General features: G+C 42.3%; 1 long non-coding RNA gene across 1 annotated transcript; it reads left to right on the top strand.

The window, feature by feature from the left end:
* Positions 1–3,445: 3,445 nt before the first annotated feature.
* LOC116437604 lies at positions 3,446–11,193 on the top strand. The gene is made up of 5 exons (XR_004237379.1): positions 3,446–3,594; positions 6,979–7,046; positions 8,260–8,578; positions 9,403–9,552; positions 11,107–11,193. It is a non-coding gene; the product is annotated as an uncharacterized LOC116437604 (long non-coding RNA).
* Positions 11,194–12,931: the final 1,738 nt, after the last annotated feature.

The raw sequence follows: 12,931 nt of genomic DNA, 5'->3' as shown, positions 1-12,931 counted from the left end.
GAGAACTGGTATGCTTTTAGGAATGTCATTGCCCAAATGCCTGGACAAACATGAAGGATTTTGAAATAATACATCTTTTCCTGAACAATTTGAAGCTTTATTTTTCTTCCTCTACTGAAATATAATTGCAGCCCCCCTGTGCTGTCCTCTGGGGCAGCTGTGTTTTGTTTCAGCATGTTCAGGTTGTGGGAGAGCACTTTGTTCTGTGAGGTTAAACACATATAAATGTGTTTAGGACACATAGTGTTTAGGACTGGCATAGTACCTGGAACAATTGTTTCTGAGGCATCTGCAAAGAAGACTAGTAGACCCAGGAATGAGAAAAGCCAAGTGTGCAGTGAATTTTCATTATAGAAGAAACATGGTCATGTCAGTCTTGGAAAAATGTAGATGATCTCTCTACACTTAAAACAAAAGATGGAAGAAATTCACATAGATGTAATTTATACACAGGTTTAGAAACCTACTGTATTGAGTAATGGCATAATGTTTTCTACATGTTGTTAGTGTCACCACACCTACTCAGTTTAAGACAGATAGTTAAATCAGGCAATGGCCTAATATGCAGTCAAATGCACATTTCGAGGTGAAATCTGCCCAACAGTCTCTTATACACTGTGTTTACAAACGGCAGAAGTGGTGATGTAGGATGAGCCCACCAAGGTTTTCACTCATACAGCTTTACGCACAGCTGTAAAGCACCTGCAGAATTCCTGGCACTGTATTTTTGTTTGGTTATAATAATCACTATCTCCTATCTCTTGATTTTCTCAAAGCTCAAAAAATATTAAACACCAGGGCTCTTTGTGCTCTGTGAACTATAGCACCATTTGAAGGTTGCAATAGCTGCAGTAAGTTATTCACAGTTTGTAGGAATTAAATTCCAGAGGAGGGAGAGGAGATGAAGACAGAGTGTGCGATGCTGCAAGCCTGTCTCTATTACAGCACCTGTGCCGTGCCATTATTGACAGTAGCAACTCTCCTCCTAATGTTTTACAAAACAAATGCCCCCTACAGCACTGCGTGAAGGAAGAAAGCAAAAAAAGCTGGAGATTTATTAGCGTCCCTGTGGGATTTTAAGTTCCTTGTGTGGCTGTTTACAGAACAGGCAGCTGCCCAGCTGGAGCTCCCCGGCCCTGCCCCAGGCAGGATGCTTCGTAGCCCCAGTCACACCTCTGCTGGCTGGCCCTGCGACAGCACAGCAGCTGGCCGGGGACACCCCTCTCCCCAGCATGGTTTTCACTCCCTAACCACAGTCCACCGGGTACATGTTTAGGACTATGAAGTCTAGCACCTAAGATGCTAATTATATACATAATCATACATACACACACTATTATATGTATATGAGAGTTGATGACTGTTTTTCACACGCTGGAAACTAACATGGAGGTCAGAGCCTCTCTGGGTTAACTGCAGCATGAACTACCCAAAGCTCCTCAAAGGAGATCATAAACAACTAAAAAATAAGTCTAAAGACACGCCGTCTGTCTTGTCTCTGTCATCTTAGAGATTAAAATCTGTTCAAATGCCAATAATTTATTAAAGATACTAAATACAGCCTTACAGCTAGTAATAAAGGTCTACACAGAGCGGCTCATAAAGCAAAGGCGGCCGCAGCTGCTGCCAGGTTCGGCGCAGTGCGCGGCCGCCCGGAGGCTGGGGCTGGGTTTGGGTTTGAGCGGCAGCAGCACATTGTGTCTGAGTGGGACACTTCTGCAGCCCAGCGGCAGGTCTCCCGAGAGGGGAGCGTTCGTAGGGAGTCGGTGGAAACAGACCACTGCTTCCCTTTGTCCGGAGGGCTCCCTTTGCACCCCTCGCCCCCATCCCAGCAGCTCGGGGACGGCTCAGGGCAGGAAAGGGCAGGCAGGGGCCTCCGGCCCGCCCATCTCCTTCTCCCCAGCAAACTCACGCACCAACCACTTTTTTTTTTCCCGTGAACGAGGCTTTTCGGGAGAGGAGGATCGGCAGAAGGCGGGGGCGCTGGCTCCTTTGTGCTACGATACCAGCACCCCCTGTTCCGTTGTTGCCCCATCCCCCCTCTCTACCGCTGTTCTGCCCCCCCGCATTTCCTGCCCCCACCCCGGGCAGCCCCCCCGTCCCCGCGGGCCAGGCGGGGCGGGGGAAGCGCTTCCCGCGGGCGATGACTCCGAGTAACTTTTCACCTACTTGGCGGCTGCGCTCCCCGCGGGGTTACTGCCGGTCAAGCTGCCCGAGTCCCGAGCACTGCCGCGCTCCCGCAGCCTGCTCCTCCGGCCACACACCCCGAGCCCATCTGGCACCCCAGTGCCCCCCAGGCCCTCAGCCTTTCCCCCGGGAAGCCACGCAGATGGCAGTGTCACTTAGCAGGGGCGCGGACTCTCCCGTGCAGCAGGAGCCCGTGCGTGTTACAATCGTCAGTTCGGCTCCCACGACCACCACCTATTTTGCAGCCGAAGGGTTATGTGCTCGCAGGACTCGCTCTGTGGATACCCTGGAGCTTGCTCATCCCAAGCGCTGGCAAGGGGAGCGCGTGCTTCTGCTGCTCGCCGAGGGCGGCTGAGAGCGGGGTTACTGCCGGTCAATGCCGCAGGGCGTGCGCCGCCTGCGCCGCTCGCTTTCCGCTCCTGCAGAGCGCCTCCGAGCCTGTAAGCCATACTTCTGCATTTCCTTTAAATGCTGCTAGCCAAATCGTAGCGCCAACCCGTCCTGCACCACAGTTACCTTGCAAAGTAATTTTCAGTAGTCCCAGCGGTAACGCTGCCTGAATGACTCTTCTGTTGGGCACAAAGCTTGCAGCAATACTGTATGGATTTTAGCATGAAAGGATTACTTCTACTGAGAATTTTGATCTTGGATCAACCATAAGTGCTCAAAAGAGACTTACAAAACCTCCAGGCCAACACCAAACCATTCTTTTCTGAGCTTGCAGTAAAAGATGGAGAAAACAGTAAAAAGAATACTTTTCTGAGGTTTTTCTATGAGCGAACTGAAATGTTTGCTCACTCTCTAAGAGCTGGATATCTCTACAGTGTTAAAACCACAGTGGTGAGGCATGCACCACAATTTTTAAAAGAGCTAAAATAAGTACACTGTAATGTGTTTACTGAGACCAGACATGTGAATCCTGCAGCTAGGTTGCATTTTGTGCTTGAGGAGGCTTAAATACATGCTTCCTGTAGGTAAAATTTACCCAGTCTCAATTTGGCCTTTTGTATTAATTCCATAAATTTACCCTGTGCTCATTAGCCAGGAAAATCAGGTGAGGAGTTTGTTCTTTTTTATTGTATGTAGTTACAACATGGCTGTTCCTACCTATGTTTCAAGGACAATGCTGTAAAGAATGGTAAAGGTGACCCTGAGTGGCCTGTGAACTGAAGATAAGGATTATCCATGGGGACTTCTAGCTCAGTTTCAGGAGTGTTTGTAGATATTTCTGACACTGTAATTACTTTTTTCTTTTTGACTGTCTTAACAGAAGGATAAGCTCTCAAAGGACAACACAACAATTCTCCTTTGGTCTAGAAGAGACCAAATTGAAGGAAATTTAATGCTGCGAGTATTTGTAACATAATACATGTTCATGGTTTTTGTATAACGCTCCATAAAGGAAATGTAAGTACAGTTTGTCATTAAACACAAAATAAATGAACGAATATTTTTATCCTTTTATGAGGTACAGATTGCTCCTATTTAGCTATTTAAGCTGTGGCATACACTCACAGAAACCACTATATTGGACAGCAATGTAAAATTAAGCAATAAAGAGGAAGAATGTCTCCTCACTCTTAGAAGTGGCTTTGTGATTTGCTATAAACGCTTATGATGTTTTTCCCCCATTTTGTGGGGGGTTTTTATGTGTGTTTTTCACTGGAATCCCATCCATTGTCCCCTTACATACTTTCTTCTCTCCACTTCTAAAGCATTGATTGGCTTCTCTCTCTCTCCCTCTTTCTCTCTGTACTCTGTTGTTACCAGGTTGCTGATTAAGATGTTTACTGGTCATCCCTCTACTGCAAAAAGGCACAAATACAATGAGGAGAAATATTTTGATTTGCTATAGGAAGTGAAGGGAGGTGGTAGGAAAGTAACCATTCTATTAGGTTTACAGTCTTTGATGTTGTTTTCCCCTCCCCCTCCTCTTGCATTGCCCACAGCTGTTGATGTGGATTTTCCACCTGCATTTGTTTTCTTTCACTTCAGGGATATTTAAGGGAAACTGCACAATTGCTGTTTACTAAGTACTGAACTGTCTGGGGCCCGTTAAACATAAAAGTGAATCTTCTGACTTCCTAAAATACAAAGTTTACTAAAGCAGTAATTTTTGTGTCTCTAGCGGGATAATTAGATTGTCTGATTTACAATTATTCACACAATTTTATTGTCTCCTGAATTTTGTAGTAGCTGTGCACCAGCTTTGTAGATTTGTAGATTTGTGCACCAGTGACAAAACAGTTTTTATACCTTAAAAGAAGTGTCAGCATGGTTGGGAGGACAGAATTACAAGCTAAAATTGGTGTAGATAAAATAATCTTTTGAAGACTAGCATTCCAAAGCTAGTATTGCAGTCACTTTCAAAAGACCCTGCCTGTCATGGATTGTCTTCTGGGTCTGTGCTTGTGAGTGTTTGTATTTTCTGTGCTTCCTTTCCATTCTTTTCATCTGCCCTTACTCTTTGTCCCTCCTTGTGTCACTTCAGTGGTGACTCAGACTTGTAGCTAGCAATCCCAGACTGCAGCAGTGGAAAATGTTGTGCTTCAGGCAAGTGTATCTCCCAATCCGTCTCACAGTGATTGTGTTGAAAAGCAGGTAGATGCACAGCACTTTCAAACATCATTCCTGTCCTACTGTATTTTAAGATGGTTTTACATTTCTAATTTATACAGCTTAAACTGCAAGAGAGCTGTTCTTCAGAAGGATGTTTTATACTGGATGGTAGAAAGCTGATGCCCCTATGATGTTTCTGACAAGACTGGACATGTCTCTTCAGCTTGGAAACTAAGCCAGTTGAGCTGGAATTTTATTGTAAGCTGCATTGTCTTTAAAAATAGCACAGATTTCCAATTCAGTTTCCTTGCAAGTGTAATTGAAGTCCTGTTTAATGGAATATTCATTAGCTGGCCTACAAAGGCAAGAACTCCAATTATACCTCATGTAGAAGTCCTGTGCAGTAAACACAGCAGTTAGGCTCTTTAAGTGTTCATTTTCAGCTTCCTTTGGAGAATTAGGAATTTAGCGTTAGGAACTAGAATGACACATTCTTATCTCAAATGTGGGATTTTTTAGACAGATTTTTTCCCCCGTTAGCAAGAATATCCCCATTAGCCTCTCCAAGCTGAAATTAAGACTTCAGTCACGTAACTAGGATTTTATAAATAGATTTCTGAAATGATTTTATGAAATATATGAGGCTGGGTATGGAACTAAAGAGACTTAATTTTTTATAAAAGTTCACAGTCTGAAAATACAGTGCTTCAGGTATGTGAAAAATTCTTATATGCTGCAATAACTGTCTTCATATTTGGTGCTTACATGGTACATGACTACTAGCTGGAAGTCTTACGTGTTACTAAGTACAGACAATAAAATGTGTTGTGGCAACTATCACACGTAATAAATTAAATGATAATAAATGCTTTTGCATCAGAATGGAGGTAAAATAATAGAGCAAAATATGAAGAATTTGAAGTCAAAAACAAGATAAGTGGAAGTCAATTGTTGTAACATAAACTTTCCTCTCTCAGAAAAATGGAGTTCCCTGTTTCTTTGTTCTCAAATGGATGTCCAATGTATGATTAAACTAAGTGGTGAACATTTCTCTGTAAGTGCGAGAAATCTGGGTACTTTTCTCAACTGAGCTCCCTTTAAATTTGCTTTAAATGCTCAGATATTCCCACAATGTGCACCCAGATGCTGCAGATTGAGAGACTGCAAGCACACATGCACTTGCATTCGATTGCAAGAGCAGAGCGTTCAAAGAATGTCTTTTGGTCATGCCCAGCTACTGTTTGGGGTTTGTCAGCACAATCATTGGCACTGTACAGGCCTGAAGTAGCAGTGAACTGCAGAAACTTGGCTGTGGATGTGTCTTACCTTGTAAATAATTCTTCTATTAATACTGTGCAGCTTTTCTTTTTTCATGCCAAAATAGTAACATACACTGATGAGCGCAATGAACAAGCTCATTTCTCTGGCACGAACTGTTCCTTACAACTTACAGATCTACACTGTCTAAACAGTCTTGTGCTCTGAACAAAAGCCCTCCTATTGGAGAAGTAACTCCTTTTGACTTCAAGAGCTGTGCTGAACTCAATAATCTCTTCCTGTTCTATGGCTGAGGAATTGAGAGGTTTAATACTGAAAGAAAACTAAACAAAACAAACCTCTGCAGCATAGCAATTTAAAAACACGTGGCTAGTTCAGTAGCAAAATGAATGTGGAGACAAGCCCTGTGCCTAGGGAAACAAGCACATTCATTTTTATTTCAGTAAGGGCAGGATTATTGCTTTACATCATATGTTCGTTATTTAACTTTCCCTTTGGAGCCTGTAGCATGCTCTGGGCACTATGTAAGTAACAATTCTTTCCGTATAAAAGAAATGCTGTTCTCTTATTTTTTATATGGTTACCTGTTAGCAATAACTGAAAGCTTTTGCCTGGGTCTGGGACCAGCTTTACAATCCCAGCAGGTTGAGTAGTCTAAAGACAATAAATGCAGCTATCTAGGAGTTGGAAATGTGTGGGACATGCCTGGTAATTTTCTTTCTTCTGATTGCCATTAAAAAATATAAATTAGACATTTTAATGTTGAACTGAACAAAATTCTGAATCATATGTCTGAACCTCTTGTCTTTTAATTTATCCCAAAACCTGCAATGCAATACAGACCTTATCAAGCAGTTTCAAGCCTTCTCTTTGTTCCCCTGATTTCAGTGATCTTGACACTGGTGTGAAGCCATCACAGCTCATCATACCTTACCAGGAATTGTATTATTTCAGGTATTCCTAAAGGAAATACTGGATTGATTAAATGAAGGTAGAGTGCCCATGCCACCGAAACACCATTTGTAAGTTTAATGTATGCTCTTCCTTTTTCTATTCAATTGTTGTGGCAGGAGGGATACACATTGTTCCTGCCTTTACATTACCTCATTATATGACATAGGAATCTTAAATGTGGTGCTTGATATAGTTCAAATGCAGAACATGGGTAGGAGAATTGTCTTATGTGCTGATGTCAGTGGCATTAAAAGAAAGGTGAAGTATATACATTTTTCCAGGCTTGATATTAGTAACAAATATATGAATGCAAACAGATGCAAGAAGTCTGGATTTGACTGCTGAACTGCATACTGTGATCCTATTTAATAAACAATGTAGAGGTTCTCTATTCATGAGTGATTTTTGGCATTCCTGTCTTGCTACTGAAGCAGTTCTCTGAATTGACCTCTAACATGCTAAGAAGAGTTACAGTAAAGTACACAAGCATCTTGTACAGCTGTGTCCCCCTTGGAGTCACCTGGAACTTTGCAGAATGTAGGGCAAAATCCACTTCCTGAAAAGAAAAGAAGGGAAGGGTTTTGTGGAGATGTTTTGGTACCAGTACAAATTGCCTCACCTGAACATGCCTGAAGGAAGAAACAGATGAAAGTTCCTCATGAGGGGAAGAGGAGGGGCAGACACTGATCTCTTCTCTCTGGTGCCCAGTGACAGAACCAGAGGGAACTGCCTGAAGTTGTGTCAGGGGAGGTTTAGGTCGGATATCAGGAAAAGGTTCTTCACCCAGAGCGTGGTTGGACACTGGAACAGGGAAGTGGTCACAGTACCAAGGCTGATGGAGCTTAAGAAATGCTTGGAAAATGCTCTCAGGCACATGGTGTGACTCTTGGGGATGATCCTGTGCAGGGCCAGGAGTTGCAATGATCCTTGAGGGTCCCTTCCAACTCTACTTATTCTGTTATTCTGTGAAGCTTTTTTCTGTCATTCCCGCATATAAAGAAGGATATTGACTTCTGGCTGAGGATATGGGTAATATTGATTACAAAGGTTGTCTGTCAGGATGATTCTTCACTGACAGAAAGCTACGTTTTTGTTGCAGTAGTAGCCATACACACTTTGTAAGAGAAGTTCTGTCCATTTCTAGGTCATAGGGCCATCTTAAATGGTGGCCAAACCTTTGGTGACAGTAATGTTTTGCATTTAACAGCATAACATTTCTTGTTTCATACATACACCAAACAGAAAAAATTAATTTGCTTTGCACGTCTTTGCCAATTCTAGGAAGCATTCAACATGTTTCTGCTCAGTCACTGTCAGAAAAACAACTAAAGAGGCTGTCAAAAATAATAAAAAAATCTCACCCAAGAACAGCAGCATTTTCAGCTTTGTCTGCTACAGTGGAGCCTTTGCTACCCTCTGAGTTCTGAAATGCATCGGTACCTGAAGTCCCTGTGAGAAGGGGAAAAAGAACTACAGTTCCAAACTCCAACTGCACCTCCTCTGCTTTTCAAAAACAGCGGCCTTGTCCAAGGCTTTAAAGTGCATGTGCACTTTTGTTTTTTTAGAACAGAAGGGACATAATATCCTTTCATTTCTTCCGGTAAGTTATTTGGAACTTCCTCTTCGTATTATTTTTAAATTTCCCTTGTGTAGCCTGGGCAAAATGTTGGCTTTGGTTCTGGTTTCTTTTTATTTGTCAGGAGTAAGGTTGTAGGGGACTGAGGGTCTCTGTGAAGGATAGACCTAAACCCATCTTCTTTTACACACTGTTAAGGGATCTGCACTATGCCTAGGGCTCGCTTGTACCATGGCTTTCACAGCAGAAGAAATCAGATTATGTTCATTGTAATTTATATCAGACAGCTTCTTCTGTCTTTTTTGCATCTAAATGTACATGCAAATCACAGAATCATAGGGGCTCTGTGTGGAACTCTAAGAATTTGTGCTAGTCACAGTCTAGTGTTGGCAAGAGAGCTCAAGCTTTATCTTTTATTATTTACAGATCACTCAGAAAGGCACCCCCATGTGCAAAGTGTTCATGAAATCTAAGTCTACATACTTTGAAGCTGTCAGACCATTACCCTCATGATTCCAGACCTCTATTTTAAAAAGCAATAATTAAGACCCGTATATATATGAAAATAAGATTATTGTAACTTGTTTTTTGTCTATTTCCTCAGCAGCTTAGCTAGGATTGGAACTAGACTTCACTTGTGATGCATATGCAATGACCAAAAAAGTGAAGTCAAAATTCATGTTAATTTAATGTTTCCATGTCTAAGTATTGTATGAGTTGCTCTGGGTAAGAATGAAAACTTCTCTGTAACTGATACAACTGGAAGAGAGGTATCTTCAGACCATGCTACCATGTCTTGAAATTATCCACTTCCCACTGAGTACTGGTCTTATTCTGTTATGTTTCAGGAAAGTTTAACTGCTTGCCTTAGTGTTAAGTCAGAAAGGATGGGACATCAAATTGGACAGAAAAGAGAAGAGCTGATGGGTAGAACAGTTAAGCTGAAAATAGAAGAGCTGGACCAGTAAGAAGAGTTCAGTTGACAAAGAAATCCTGAGGTAAGTTTTAGGAAAGGAATGGTAGAAGGCCAATGGATTTTGCAGCATAGCATGGAAAAGGAAATGAAGCACCAGGAAGGCTTCATTTTCCTTTGAAAATGTAACAGTTCTGTTAACAGCTGCCTGACTAACAGCAGAATGCACCTTGTATGTACCTGCGCACCTGTGATATAACAAGAGCCTTTGCCTAGGCTGCTTAGGAGTTACCTTTCAAGCAGTTAACCTGCCAACTGTTTGGCAAGCTGCAGAGGCATATCAAGAATGGATTACTATGGGTAACAAACATAACTTTGAAGGAATGCCATGGTTTTCTTCTAGCTTATTTCATCACTTTTTTAAAACTGCATATTTCAGTATGGTCAGCTGATTAGTCTTCACTAGGTCTCACAGGTCTGATCTACATTGAATTGGATAGTGTTCAGGGGTTGAATCCCGAGCAAATATTCACTTAAAGCTTGAATGAGCAGTAGCTTATTTCATGCACACTGAATGTGTCCACAGAAGAAGATTACCCAGCCGTAAATTAACTTTCGTCCTTACTAAGAAGTAACTTCCTTGTGTAGACAAGCTCTGAGTCAGTTTGTGTTTAAACCAGCAATATAATGGTCTATGGAGATGGAGGAATGTCTTGCAGTAATTAAGACATATTTTCAGCCTGTCCCAGCAATTCAGTGATTTGCTGACTTCAAAAAGTAAACTCCCCGTGTATATAAGCCAGTCTTTCACACTGGTCTGGAATGATGTGATGTAGCTAAGGGCACACTGGTTTATCCTTTCACAGAGGAGTCCAGCTTTATGTGCTTCTATTAACTGGTGAGGGATGTTTATACAAGCTGGGCATACGCAGAAAAGAAGTTCATTTTGCAGGGAAGAAGGTAGGAGGAAAGTGTAAGGGAGGGTGAGGGCTGAACTGGCATAAACAATAAATCACATTAGTTATTCTCTCTCTGTTCACATGGAAGCTTGTTGATATTTGCTTTGGTACTACATTTTTCCTCAGGATAAATATTGATTTGATGGTTTAGAAACCAGTCTTGTCAAAGAGAAAAAACAGGGTGCTCCACATAATTTGAATAGTTGCAATAACACCAACAGATGAGGAGTCATCCATTTATTTAAAGCTCATTAAACATGTGAGTAATTAATTAAGCTCATGAAAAATTTAAATGCACAAACTTTGCTATGAGAGATTAATTTTTAATCACAGCTAATATTGTCGTGCAGCCATAGGCATGCAGGATTTGGACGCCATTTTTATGTGGCAGAAGGAAGTTTTTCACTTAGATTGGTTTGACAAATAGTTTTGAAAAGGTTTTTCCTTTGATATGCATGTGAGGCCCAGGTTCTCTAATGCAGATCCATATAAATCAGTAGTAATATTGGGGCAGATGAAACTGTTACTTCCAGTTAGAAGAAAATACTGTCTTCTTGATGCATGAATATATGAAAGCCTGAAATGAAGTTCACCAGCAGTTTAGCAACTGAACTTAAACTTGGTTTTGTTGAAAGATAAAGGCTTATTTTTGTCCTCTCCTTTATTTTGTGTTTATATAGAGCTGAGCACAACTTGACTTTGTCTGTAGCTGGTCTCCACTGATATCACAGAATCACTTCTCTTCTCCAGAGCAGCAGGGAGGAACTTGACTCAGAGGTGAGTGACAGTGATGTGTGAAGTGTCAGAAGTGGGGTCATTTGTGTGTTGCTTTGCAGCCCCTCTCTCCTACACTGGTTGCATTCAGCCTCTGCCTCATGGCCATCCACAGCTCCAAGTCAGTCGGTGCATCTTAAAGAAAGGAGAAAAGCCTGCCATCTGCTCTGTACCACTGCTGCCAAAACGGCACAGAATACAAACAGCAAGTCAGAGCTTAGCTGCCGGCAGTTCATATCCTCCTAGGAGGTGCCAGGGACTGTAAGTGAAAAGATGCAAACACAAAAACTGGATGTCTGCAAATTAGTCCCAGGAACAAAAAGCTGGAAGAACCAGGGTTTTGAGATTCTTGTTAAAGTATAGGTAAAATAAGTGTATGCAGGATTTGTGATAACTCAGAGTGTAAGGGAACATGTCATTTAGTGCAATGTATATTACTATTGATATTTGAAGACACAGGTTAAAAACTAGAGTTTACTTCACAGAAGATTCTGAGTTGGAAGTGAAGGGACCCAGAAGGATCATCAAGTCCAAGTCTTCTAAGTAAATGCCCCATATGAGGATTGGACCCACAAATCTTTTTGTTATTAGCACCATGCTCTAACAAACTGAACTAATCTTAGCGTGAGTTGCTGTTTTTTATAAAAACAGCCTTACTTTTTCTTCACCAGTTTTCCACAGCAAACAATTTAGGCATGCAAGACCACATGTTCTCAAATCTTAGACACATGCCAGAAAATTGGTCAATGAGGATGTTCTCTAGAATTTTAAGTGGCCAAGAAATGCAGACTTGAAGTGACAAAGAGGTATGTTTAACTTCTATTACATGCTAATACCAAACAGATGAATTCCATACATCAAACTGCTTTTTGTGCTGGTTAACTACCAAAACAGGGAGAGCACCTGCGTACAGCACTGGATCATTCAATTCTCCAGAATCAGTTCTAGTTGGTGGGGGAGCCAGTGACTCCTGTACTGCTGGAAAATCTTAACCTGAAATGCAGTGGCTTGCATAAAGCTTTGATAGCAGTGACAGCAAGCAGTAGATTTACTCTGACATTCCCAAGGTGGCAGATATGTGCAAAAGGAGGAGTGTTGCTGCCTGTTCTGAGCTTCCCCTCCCCCTCCCAAAGACACGTGCTCCTGCCCATGTGCTCCGAGCTCCTTTGTTCCAAGCGCTGGCAAAGCCAAATGTAACTCAGACTCTTCAGCAGTGTCTGATTGGCCGGTCACCCCGGGTCCGCCCCCAGTCCTCCCCTTTCCCCTCCTCCTAATAAAGATGGTCGAGGGGAGGCTCGGCTCTCTCTCAGCTCAGCGACTTTCCTGTGAACATCTCTGGTTGTCTGTCTCATTTGAAAGCTTCTAACTGCAGGGAATTGAGCAAGCAGGGAGTTATATTTCTCCCTCTTTGCTTCTGCTGATGGTATTTGCTCTGCAGCTGATTCAGGTACCGATTTTAGAGCTACTAAAGTGCTAGATTGCCCGTGCTACCTCTCAAGGCTGCTCGAGGCTTTCTAAGGCATTGAAATACAAGCGCTAGCCGGTATAAAGCTGAAAAGATACCTTCCACAGAGGAGGTGACACAAAACTCCTGACTGCTGGTCCCCCTCCAAGTTACTACATGGTAGGATTTTTTTTACTGTATATTTTCCTGTGAGAACAGGGCATCCAGCCATCCAGTTGGCTTGACACCCCCTCCAGCTCCCTTGTGTGTGCAGCTGAGTGTGATGG

This window comes from Corvus moneduloides, chromosome Z (assembly GCF_009650955.1).
Source record: "Corvus moneduloides isolate bCorMon1 chromosome Z, bCorMon1.pri, whole genome shotgun sequence".
Classification (NCBI taxonomy): Eukaryota; Metazoa; Chordata; class Aves; order Passeriformes; family Corvidae; genus Corvus; species Corvus moneduloides.
This window is presented reverse-complemented; position numbering and strand designations above follow the sequence as displayed.